General features: G+C 33.5%; 1 long non-coding RNA gene across 1 annotated transcript; it reads right to left on the bottom strand.

Moving 5' to 3' along the window:
• Positions 1–445: 445 nt before the first annotated feature.
• LOC147522469 (uncharacterized) lies at positions 446–2,033 on the bottom strand. The gene is made up of 2 exons (XR_015195298.1): positions 1,787–2,033; positions 446–1,486 (listed from the first exon to the last, which is right to left on the bottom strand). It is a non-coding gene; the product is annotated as an uncharacterized LOC147522469 (long non-coding RNA).
• Positions 2,034–12,759: the final 10,726 nt, after the last annotated feature.

The raw sequence follows: 12,759 nt of genomic DNA, 5'->3' as shown, positions 1-12,759 counted from the left end.
ATGGATGAGGACAAAAAGGAGCATGTATGTTTTGTATCACCGTAGTGAGAAGTTGGCAATTTCTTTTGGATTGATGAATACGCCTCCAGGCACACCAATTAGAATCATGAAGAACCTTCGGATTTGTGAGAATTGTCATGCAACTCTGAAACTGATTTCAGATATTGTTAATAGAGAGATCGTCGTGCATGATAGAAACCGCCCTGCTTTGATCTGAACCTTTCCAGCTTTCCTTATATGTTTTGTACAACCTGATTGTTACCTATATGATTTTTATTGTCAATTAAAACATTAACTCTTGTGTTTGAGAAGTTCAATTGTATTGAGTTGTCAGGTACAACAAAAGGTACTTTGGACTTGAACAATGTGAATTGACAGATATTTTTCCTATTATATTGGTATGTATAAACATGAAATATGCATGATATCAACACAACGTGCAAAAGCAAATGGAATTTCTTTCTTCCAATTAAACGTAATTCGTGTAAACAATGTTAATGACTTAATGACCTCTAAGAAGCCAGACATTACAATTTAAATGGTCGTCCAATGGGACTGAATGACTGATACCTTTTACGTAGATAGTAGAAGTAATTAACTAACAGAAACAGAGCTAAAACGTACATACACTGTAGTAGAAAAGTTTTACCTCATTAGCAGATATGAAGAAGCCATTTTGATCTTTATCATATACTCTGAAAGTTTTTTCAGCTCTTCATCAGTGGCTTAGAGTCGCTATACTTGGTTCAAATGATGGACTGCTTTCTACTACTTCACTTATGCTTGGTATGGCAGCTGCAAGCAAAGATTGGTGGGATATGATCCGGGTAGGAGTTGTTGCTGGTGCTTGTAGCATGGCTGTTGGAGAATATGTGTCACTTGCTACTCAGAGAGATATTGAGGAGGTAGGTCAGACGAAAAACTCTGATCCTCACTTGTTTGGCCAAGAGAGTATACAGCCTGAATTCAGTCTTAGTCCATCTAATAAGATGAACACCAATTCCATGTCTGTTTTGCTGACATTGGCGTCCCCAACAAAGAAAAACCAAGGCAAAGCAACTAACCAACGTGAAGCTTGTGAACATGACATATATGACACCCAAAATAGGATCCGTCTATGCAACATCACCTGGAAAATCACCTACTGTGAGAGGGATGTCACCAGCAGTGGAATTATTGCTATATATGTCGCCTAAGAGGTCTCCATTGATGAGGGTGATTTCAGAGGAAGAAAGAGCAGTGACGAATGACAATGACTATGAAACCTTACCGAACCTATGAATGTGGCTTGTGCATTAGGTTTGGCATTCTTGTGTGGCTCGCTTTTACCAATGATGTTAGTCATGATTACTATTGACATCAACAGAGTTCTGAAGCTTGACATAGTAAAACTTTGCTAATCATTTGTTGGAGTTTCTCCTGCGCTAGGTTTTGATCATATCCAATGACTGAATGACGGTTGCTAGCTCCTTAATAGTAATGTAACCTAAAGAGCAGATCAATTCATTCGAAATAATTTAGAAATACCACAAAAAGAAGAGACAAATATAGTTGAATTCACAAGTACTTGCTTAATTAACACACTTCATGTTCTGCTCTTATGTTATAGGACAGCAGAGATCACTTTAATGCATTAAGATTATATTGCATACAATGTTCAAGGGAAGATTTATCTGTGTGTATGTATCCATCATATAATACAAACCGGACAGTTCACATAGAGTAATGAAACAAATAACTGCACAGTTTGAAGTTTAAACACAAGACACAGGAAGAACGTACTCACCATCTCCATCATTATCAAATAAACAGAAGAATTTCGAAACTCAGAAATCTTATCTTTAGTCAAGACACCTGCCAATCTGCCATGCTTGAGTTTGTGGAAGCTTAATCAGGAAAAAAAAAATGATGCATGTACTGAAAAAACTTAAAATTGTGCTTCCGATGAGTTTAAAGTCTTGAATTTAGAATTTAAGTTTTGAATTTAGAAGAGTTTGAAACTAAAACTGGTTCGAGAGGGAGATTCGAGGCAGTATTGGAAAATATTTGGAGGTCTACCGGTTTTTGAGAATTTTAAGAGAGACTACGTACATAAAACTTTTAGAAGTTTTAACTTTTAAGAGAGGCGGGACTTTCGGTTTCTAAAGCTTTTCCACGTGATTTCACTAGCTCATAGGATAGTGACACTTAGGATAGAGATTATCCACGTCAGATGTACTCTACTTTAATATAGAAAGAGATGATATATAAAGAAGACTTTGCAATGGTCTAGTTTAGTGGCTGCTAATTTGCTCATAGATGCCAGTTTTGCAAAGGGGCAAAGCTTCTGGGCTAAAAACAGCAAGACCTTGTTTTTTGGTAAAGAAAAAACCCCCCAAGAAAAACCTAAATAGACATTTTCGTTAATATTCTCTTGATGGTTAGTGTTTGATTCCTCAATAAGCAAAAGATCATTTGGGACTTCTACCAAAAATGTGCTAAAGCCAGTTTCAAGGGAATCTATCATACTAGCAGACTAGCAGTCTAGCAAACAAACGAAGTTTGACAATTAGAGAACCACTTGACAACAAATCCAATTCATTGATTCTCCTTCCACAGTTCCACCTATGTTACATGGACATGGCTACGACACGGAAATTTTAGTAAAAAAACATGGCGTGTCCGATATCTTCTATTATGTATATATTCCATCTTTTACTTTCTCATAATAAACATCCTGTTGTTCCAAATTGTCTCGATTAGAATCTTTTTAGTTAGACAATTAGGGACATATGAGTTATACAAAAACGTTCAGACCAATGGATTTTTTTTTTTTTTTCTCTTTTTTCGGATTTTTTTTTTTTTTTTTTTTTCCGATAATCTTTTTTCGATCTATTCTATTGTCCAATGTCAATTAACTGAAAAAAAGAAGAATATCAATAAAATGAATACAATGATTCAGTCTCCTGCATGATAACACAAGTCATGAAAACATACTTTTTTACCAAAAGAAATGGAGCATACACAGACAAGAGAAAATCTTGTTGGACTTAATATCAATATGATTACGTTACGTACGCTGTTACCTAAATGGACCTAACCTTTTGCTAGTGGCCTAACTCAGTACTTACTGCAAACGATATAAATGGTTTTTTTTTCGGTAAAGATATAAATGTTTGTTATTTGTGCCTTCGACTGCTAGTTTGAGTTTTGCAATTTCATTTATTCATGATCTCTGTTGGAAGCAATTTAGTTTTTTTTTTTTTTTTTTTTTTTTTTCCCGATAAAGAAGCAAATTAGTTGTTGCGTTGAAAACTTGAAACTGCATCTCAAAATCCAAAAAATCTATCTCCAACTTACAGGTACACTGTCTTACCAGTCGAGCAGCTAGGCTGTTATTATACACTAACACTACAAATAAATCTTTCTACAAATGACATTACGAATAAATACGAAACCCCAATTCAACTAATACCACAAACTAGTGAAACTACGTACAAATTAAGGTATGACGTGTATTGCAGCATCGTTAGAATGTGAAAAGATGGATGACATTTCCGATATTATATGATTTTCATATAATTTCATCTGTATCTTCAATTTCCAAATTTCCTTGTTACTTATCCCACAAAACTAAAAGGTAGCCCAGCTTGTGATTTGCGTATACATTCACTTCACTAAACCAAGCACGTTTTTGTTGGTATTAGGATCCATAATTCGACTTGATACTTAGACAGTTAGACAGAGGTGGTACTTGTGCAACTTAATGGTGTGTTGGCCAGCTGCTGACTACCAAGCTAGATAGTAGACACACTTCCAAAAAAATGTTCAATGAAAAGCTAATTGCTGGTCCAAAAAATCCCCAGCCATGGAAACATGTGACTGTCACACTAATCTTGTAGTTTTATGTTTAATTAGTGTATCACTTTTCTTTAAGATCTTGTAGAATGTAGATTATGTTGAAATCCATAGACTTCCAAGACGAAAAGGCATATAAATGTGCTCTAGCTTTTCCTGAATGCTCAAAAAATCAACACGTGTATTTTAAAGTACAATCGTCTCACCAGTCTTCTCCACGTGTTGATCATGTCGACACCCACTAAAATCCGTATTTATTCGTAGATGCGTTAAAGTGTGAAAAGGGACCGCACACGTGTCATCCTGACAATTAACTTATCATTAGATTTATAGCTTCTTTGATATATACGGCTAGGATTAAATTGGACAACCTTTCCAACTTTTTCAGACATTGTAGGGCCCAGTTTTTTATTACAGCTGACGTGGATAGAGTAGTATTAACCGTGGATTTTGTGCCATGCGTCAATCTGAAATTGATGGACTGATAACAGTTGGGGTTGAAAAGTTTCTGGCTTTCTGTGGTTTTGGATTTCTCCACCCGAGTTAGAATTTTAAACGCTTAAACTCGGTAAAAACTCGTTTGGAGGGGCTATTTCACTGTTTTCATTAAATGGAAAGTGTATAATCATGCTGGGTGACGCACATCAAGTGACCAATTATAGAGTCATAATCTTTTTACAAGCAATTGACATATTAAAATTACTGACCATCTTCCACTAGAGAAAGTGCTGATAAATTCAGCTCCAAATACACAGTTTAACTTCGATACTATAGATGTGCTTTTTGACAAATTGTATGCTTTTGATAATTCAATAATGAATTCATTATTTAAAATAATAAATAATAGTAAAAAAAATCAATACAGAAATATTGATACTGGATATTACGATGCGGCCTTTTTGTTCCACTCTTGTCTATGTTACAAAGAACATAGCACTAAGATTTGTGTGATGCAAATTGTTCTTTATAGCCACATGAACCCTTGAGGCCTTGACAACAGACAACATTGTGTGGTATAAACACAAGCTCTTTCTTATCGCATTCATAATAGCTTCGGTAATGATCAAATCAACGAATGCAACATAAATACTAAAAGTGAAGTCATCGATTTTTTTTCCGGAGAAGATCAAAGATAAGGTTAACATTCAACTTCAAGGCGAGAAATTTAGCTACGTAATGCTAACTCCGCCGAGGATAAAAGAAAGTCTCCTAAGTGGAACCAATAATTTGACTTCTTTAATTGGTAACAACTGAAATCTTTTGAGAGAAATGAAAATGAGACAAAGGAAATTTTCTTATTACAATCAGTTAAAGAATGATTACATATGTGTTCACTTTATATATAAGTTTACATAAAACAGTTACACCTAATCTAAACAGAATTATATAACAGAATATGCTAATATGGATAACAACTTAACTAAGGCTGAGTCCAATAGTTTGACATTCTCTATCTCTATTCCTCCAAAAAAATAATATTATACAGATAGAGAGTAGGTTTTGTTGAATCAATGGTGTGAACAATCCTACGCCACTTAAACTGGTGCGGTTTGAAACCCAAGTTTTTTTCAACGCCACTTCGACCAGCATGGTAAAAAAAAAAAAACCATTCAGCGCCTCTTCAAATGGCGTAGAATAGAAACCCATATTTCACAAAAGACGAAATTTCCCTTATGCCCTCTTAAACATAACTAGCAAAAGACGATACATCCGTAATAAAATAGAAATAATGTAGCAATTCGTTGTTCTCATAATTAACATGTGGTTTGGTGGGGACACTCTGCAAACCACTCCACTTCAAATAACGCCGTATAAAATTGTATTTTACATTCCACGCCATTTCAAGTGGTGTCGTTTGGGTTTTTACAAACCACGCCATTTCAACTCGCGTGGAATGCACTCTTCATTCCTCAATAATACTCTTTATATATAGAGAGTTATATAGAGATAGGGGGAGAAAACCACCGCAACTCCCACCGATTTTAAGGGAATGCGGAGCCATTGCACCCAGCCTAACTGCTTTGACTTCAGTCATGTTGAATCTAAGAGATGAGAGACGACCCTTTGTAAAAACATCTACTAGCTGATCTTGAATGCACAAGTATCTGACATCCGACAACTTCTTTGTAACTAACTCACGTACATAATGATAATCTACTTCTACATGTTTTGTCATTGCATGAAAAACTGGATTTGAGGACAAAGCTATAGCACTGATGTTGTCACAATGTACAAGTGGAGGTATGTGCAAAGGAAAGTTAAGATCGTTTAAGATCCAACTTTAACAAGCTAAATACATGACACATCCAACTTATTTTGAACTTTATAAGCTAAATATATACATGTATTATCATCAAGTTGTAATTTTTGAGCCTCTTATGTAGACAAGTTTAATTGAACCCTTTAAATATCTTAAGATAGACACCAACTTATTCTAATATTTGACAAACTTGGTTGATTGCAAAACAATATCTAGTCATGTTTGAGTAAGATATTGTAAAGCACTTGTTGATTTTTCTATCTATGGAGAATGGGCATCCCGCCCGGTTGTTGATTTTCTATCTATTGGGCAAAGTGTAATTTTTTTTGTTGTCCTCTTATGTAGACAAGTCCTTCAGTAATTGAACCCTTTAAATATCTTAAGATATTTTTTTACTGTTGTTAGGTGTTATATTCTTGGTGAGTGCATATGTTGACAAACTTGGTTGATTGCAAAGGCAATATCTAGTCATGTTTGAGTAAGATATTGTAAAGCACCTACAAGTGATCTATACTCAGTTGCATCAGATAGCAGTGGAGAATGGATCTAGTTTTGTGGTTGAGCAAGGGGAGTTGTAGGGTTTTGCATCAACCATTTTGGCTTTCTTCAGAATATCATAAATATACTTCGTCTGAGAGATGAATATTGTATCTTTAGTTATGTGAATCTCAAGACCTAAGAAGTAGATAATTGGGCCAAGATCTTTCATAGCAAAGGATAGTGTAAGATGATGAATAATTGAGTTTATTATGGGAATAAAGCTATTAGTGATAAGAATATCATCAACATAAATCAGGATGATGGTAGTAGTACCTTGAACTTTTCTATTGAACAAAGAGAAATCAGCTTGAAAACCAATGAAATCAAGGGCAAGTAAGGTTTGTGTAAGCTTCCCATACCAGGCACGAGGTGCTCGTTTCAAGCCCTAAAGAGATTTGTGTAACTTTCAGACATAATTTGATTTTGTTGGATCAACAAAACTAGGTGGTTGAACCATAAAAACCTCCTCTTTCAGATTACCATGCAGAAAAACATTACTCACATCCAACTATTTTATAGTCCAATCATATATAATGTTAAGCAACAGGAAGCAAAATCTTGATAATTGAGGGTTTTAAAACTGGACTGAAGATTTATAAGAAGTCAAAACATGGTTTTGATGAAACCCTTTGGTTACAAGTATGGCTTTGTTCTTGTCTAGAGTGCCATTTGCTTTATACTTAATTCTGAAAACCCATTTGTTCCCAATTATATTTTGACATGGTTCAAATGGTACTAAGGTCCATGTTCTGTTTTTCGGCAATGCATTGAACTCTTGAGCCATTGCTTCTCTCCACTGTAGTTATTTTAAGGCTTGAGTAAAACATGTTGTAGTGGAGGGAGTATCTTGTAATGTTGTTACTAATGTTGTTGGTAAGGGATAATTTGAGACGTAGGCTGTTTTTGGTTTAAGAATGCCATCTTTCAATATGGTAGTCATAGTATAAGATGGACATTTATTTTTATGTCTTGGAGCTGGTGGAGGTTTGGAGACAACTGGATTTACTTGAGGTTGTACTGATAGTTATGTAATAGTAGATGTTGGTTTCGGAGAACTGGAATGAAAATTTTGAGTTGATATTGATTCTAAGGAAGTATTCATTGGTTGAGTAGAAACTAAAAGTTGCACGTTGAGGAATAGGTTAAGTTGAACTAGAAGTTTCTTGATTGAATGTAGGAGTTGAACTTTGAGGAGAAGATACTGAATTTGATATGTTTGTAGTTGAAGAATGTGATGTATCTTTATGAAAAGTTTGATGCAAATTGTGTGAAGTAAACAAAGGTGGAGTAAGAGGAATAAAATGTAATGATGTAGAATTTTGAACTGAAGATGAAGTTTGAGCTAATTTGGATTTGAATAAGAACTCATCTTCATTACAAATGACATGTCTTGACACATAAATCCTCCCTGTTGAAATATCTAAGCATCTATACCCTTTAAAAGTTGTACTATACTCTATAAAAACTAACATATGGCTTTGTTCTGTACTTAAGTTTGTTTTTGGTATAGGGTTTCAACCATGGGTAATAGGTGCATCCAAAGATTTTAAGGAAGGAATAGTTTGGAATTTGTTTGTGTAGTTTTTCAAAAGGGGACTTGTGATAAGTGTTCAAAAGTAATGATTTATATCCCCAGTTACATATATATTAGTCTTTATTTTAAATATAAATATTATAATATGATGCAATTTGAGTTTTTGTGTGTCAAAGAACCTAAATGCGAAATATAGAGGGAAAATAAGTCAAATGAGTCAAAAAATGAGTCATTGGGAATTATAATTAATTAAAGGCCTAGGGCAAAAACGTCATCTCCAAAAATGCCAACCCTAATAGGACTCTAAAAGAGGTTAATAGTTAAGTTAGAAGAGTCTTTGAACTAATCTCATAGCCTTAATTCCGAATTCATGAGAAGAGGAGATCAACATGGAAAAAATTTAGAGTTTCACAAGAATTAAAAACTGAAATCTATTAGAAGCTGCAGCGTGGGAAGTAGTTTGCAGTGCAAAGTGAACCATGTCTGATTTTTGTGCAACCGAATCCAACTTTTCCAGGATTTCTTCTAGAAAGATTCCAAAGACTTTGACACCAAATAAACATATGATTCACATCTCTATCCAGACGAACATGTAAGTCAATATATAAGGCATAAAAAACACCTTAGTTTTATATCATCTAGGAAATTTAGTTTTTGCATCTTAGATCTAGAATTATGAGAGAAGAAAGTTCAGACCTTTTTCACCATTACCATCAATAAAGATGATTCATTTTCATATTGTTCATAACATAATATAAGGAGCTAATCTCCCTTCTCTTGGAAGGGGAGGTGAAATTTTTTTCTTATGTTTTAGTTCAGTTTTTCTTCTATCATGTTCTAGTATAAATCCTCCATTGAGTTTCTTCTTATTCATCAATTGATTTAACGCTTTTAGTGGAGGTTAGGAGGTCTTAGGATAATTCATAATTGTGTAGAGCCAAATACCACAAACCCTAGATTCTTTTCTTTTAGTTTTTAGTGTTTTAGTGTGATGATTAGATTCTTTATAGCACCTCAATTAGTTGTATGGTTAATGCCACATGTGGATTTTCCATGACACCTAGAGTTGTATATTGAATGCCACTTAAAATACAATTTAGTTAGATAGAAGATATCATTAGAGATTGAAGAAGTACTTGGTGGTAAGGTAGAAAATATGTTGAAATCCAAATACTATCATCATGGTTATAAACATAAGGTTTATAGGTATGATGAGTTTCTATTAGTGATTTATATTAAGCATGATTGATTGATTAGTAAACTAATTCTAAGGATTTGGTGGATTCATCTCTCCCAAGATATTCTCTCTCTTCATTCATAATTATATATTTAATTTAGTTTAGTTTATGCATAGTTTAAATCTCAAATCAATTCAACCATATATTTATTAGTACTTAGCCACATATCTTTTACTTGCATCTATTAGAGTAATTTAGATTAAGATATTCTATTATTATCAATTCATAATATAGAGTAGGATTGATACCTTGCTAGCCACTATACTAATCAATATTTAATAGGCTAAGGAAGATTTGTAAAAGAAACGTAAAACAACCAACGACAATACAATTAATTCAAGCTAGTTTTACGTTTTTTTTTCAACTTGTTATGAAAGATTTTTTATAGGAGTCTATTGATCAAGTATACTGCAGTCTGAAAGACTTCCACCCAATACATCATTGGAACACTAGAGTGAGCCTTTAAAGTCCTGGCAATTTCAACAATATGCCTATGCTTTCTCTTCACAACACCGGCCATTTTGTTGTGGAGTATGTGGACAAGAGAAAAAATGTGTGATACCATAAGACTGAAGAAAATTTTCAAACTTGTTACTGACAAATTCACCACCATTGTCACTTCGAATAGACTTTATTTTTCTATTCAAAATGTTTTCAACATTGGATTTTAAAACAAAGAAAATAACACTGAAATTTGATTTATTACAGAGTGGATAAAACCAATAGAATCTTGACCAATCATCTACAAGACTTACATAGTACTTGTATCCTAAAACATAAGAAATTGGAGCTAGCCCCTAAAGTGGAGATGTTGATCTTACTGTGGAAGAAACAAAAGGCAGTTTGTGGCTTTTGCCTAGTTGACATGATGAGCAAAAACTTGAGTTATGAAAAGTGCCTTTAAGAGTTAACTTGTTGAGAGCAAGGATTTGAGTGAGTGTTTGTTGAGCAGGATGACCCAATCTGTTGTGCCAAGTGGTTGAAGATGTTTTTGTGCTAACAAAGCAGTTAGTTAAGTTGTTATCCACGTCAGTAGATTCTGTTATAATTATGTTTAGATTAGGTGTAACTATTTTATGTAAACTTGTATATAAAGTGAACACCTGTGTAATCATTCTTTAACTAGCTAATTGTAATAAGAAAATGTCCTTCGTCTTATTTTCATTTCTCTCAAAAGATATAGTCATTATCAAAAACAAATTTGTGAATAGATAAGAGATTGTGAGCAATATGTGAAACATGTAACACATTCTTAAGTTTAAAAACAAATGATGGAGTGCTAATGAAACTAGAACCAATATGTTTGATAGGCAAATCTTCACCATTGCCGACCATGACCTTATCAGAACCAATATAATCCAAATGTATTGAGAGATTTGATAGGTATGCAGTCATCTGGTTTGTAGCTCCAGAATCTGCTTTCCAAGTGTTTTTAGCTGATGAATAAGAAGTGCTAGCCATTGCAACAAGTCTTGGTGGAGGATTTTTTCACTTAAAGAGTAATTTGTTTTGTTATAACAATCCACTGCAAGATGTCCAACCTTGTTGCATATCTGACAAACTGGTCTTGGGGGTTATAACTGTTGCTGTTGTTGTTACTGCTGCTGCCATTTGAATAGTATGGATTTCCTCCAGATGAATTCTGATAACCTCCATTATTCCCAATGTAATTTTGATAACCTCCATTGTTATTATTACTTTCTCTGTAAAAATTGTTTCTACCTCTACCTCTACCTCTACCTCTACCTCATGAGCCATTTCTACCCCCTCTTTAATAACCTTGTGTCATTGAAGCTCTGTTGGGATTGTAATTGTTATTTTGATTGTTATGAGGAAAAGAGGTTTTGAAGCATGCATAAGCATGTGAGGTAAGTTATGTTGTTATAAATTCCTTTGTGCCTATCTTCCAATTGAATTTCTTCACTAATTAGTAACAATCCATGTAATTCATCAGTTGTCATAGAATCTTTCCTGATTCTTACTGACATTCCAAAGGAATCATACTCATCAGGTAAATCCCTCGAAATGTGATAAACTAGATCACTTTCCTTCATTACTTCTCCACTTGTTGCTAGACCACAAGCAAGAGATTTAACTTAGCTTGTTGAAGATATTCAGACATTGACATTGAACCTTTCTTGACGTTCTATAACTTTGATTTTAACTGATGACAATGGGAAATAGAATTTGCAGCAAAATGATTATCTAAATAAGTAATCCAAAGATCTCTTTATGTTAGCATTCCAACAATGTAAGGAAGTATGCTTTTAGAAATTGTTGCATTGAGCCAGATGAGCAACATTTGATCCTTTTTTAACCCACTCAACATATAACGGATTGATTGTTTTGGTTTCATTATTATTACCATCAACTAAATACTTCAAAGGACATTTTGAGGATCCATCAACAAAACTTAACAAGTTGTGAATCAAAACAGGCCGGAAGGAATAACTGTTTCCACATAAGATAGTTTTCTCTATTCAACTTGATATGAGCAAAGTTGGTAATATTTTGAATATACTACAACTTTGAAAGTGGAGTTGAAGTTGAAGATGAAGGTGTAATAGATTGTTGATTTAGGATTTGAGCTTGTAGTTGTGAGATTTGAAGTAAAAGTTTATTTGAAAGATTAGCCATAGATTCCATGATATAAAAGTGAAGAAGATGTACTAGTAAAGATAATGAAGAAAGATGCAAAAGTTTCTTATGAATTTGAACAAAAGATGATGAATATGAAGAAATGAGGCGTTGATTAAATTACCTTAGATTTCATATTAGATAATTAAATTGATTGAAAATAGAACACATTTTAACCTTTTTAATGGCGGAAACAAGTTTTTGTAAAATCCTTTAATGACTACTGTGAGGCAAGAAATGACTATGATACTATGAAATCTTTGGAGAGAAATGAAAAATGAAACAAAGGAAATTTTCTTATTACAATTAGTTAAAAAATGATTGCACATGTGTTCACTTTATATACAAGTTTACAGAAAACAATTACACCTAATCTAAACAGAATTATAACAGAATCTGCCGACGTGAATAACAACTTAACTAACTGTTTTGACTTCAGTCTTCTACAGCTGACTTCAGTCATGTCAAGCCTTCTCCTCAATAACAACTTAATTAACTCTAGTTAAAAAACCAAATTAAATAAACCACTTTTGTGTTTTACTAAAATTGTTTAAACACTATTTTTCTAGTTATTTTCATATTTAAAATAATTATTTTCATCATATTCTTAATAATTTTTCAAAAGTTATTTTCCTCTTACAAAGAGAAAGCAAGTGTAGAACTGTAGAAAGGTGGTTACAGATTTTTACAGGTTACGTTGAATCTTTGATTGT

The sequence above is a fragment of the Coptis chinensis genome, chromosome 1 (assembly GCF_015680905.1).
Source record: "Coptis chinensis isolate HL-2020 chromosome 1, ASM1568090v1, whole genome shotgun sequence".
In the NCBI taxonomy this organism is placed as follows: Eukaryota; Viridiplantae; Streptophyta; class Magnoliopsida; order Ranunculales; family Ranunculaceae; genus Coptis; species Coptis chinensis.
Note: the sequence above shows the minus strand (reverse complement) of the source record. Positions and strands in the feature narration are given on the sequence as shown.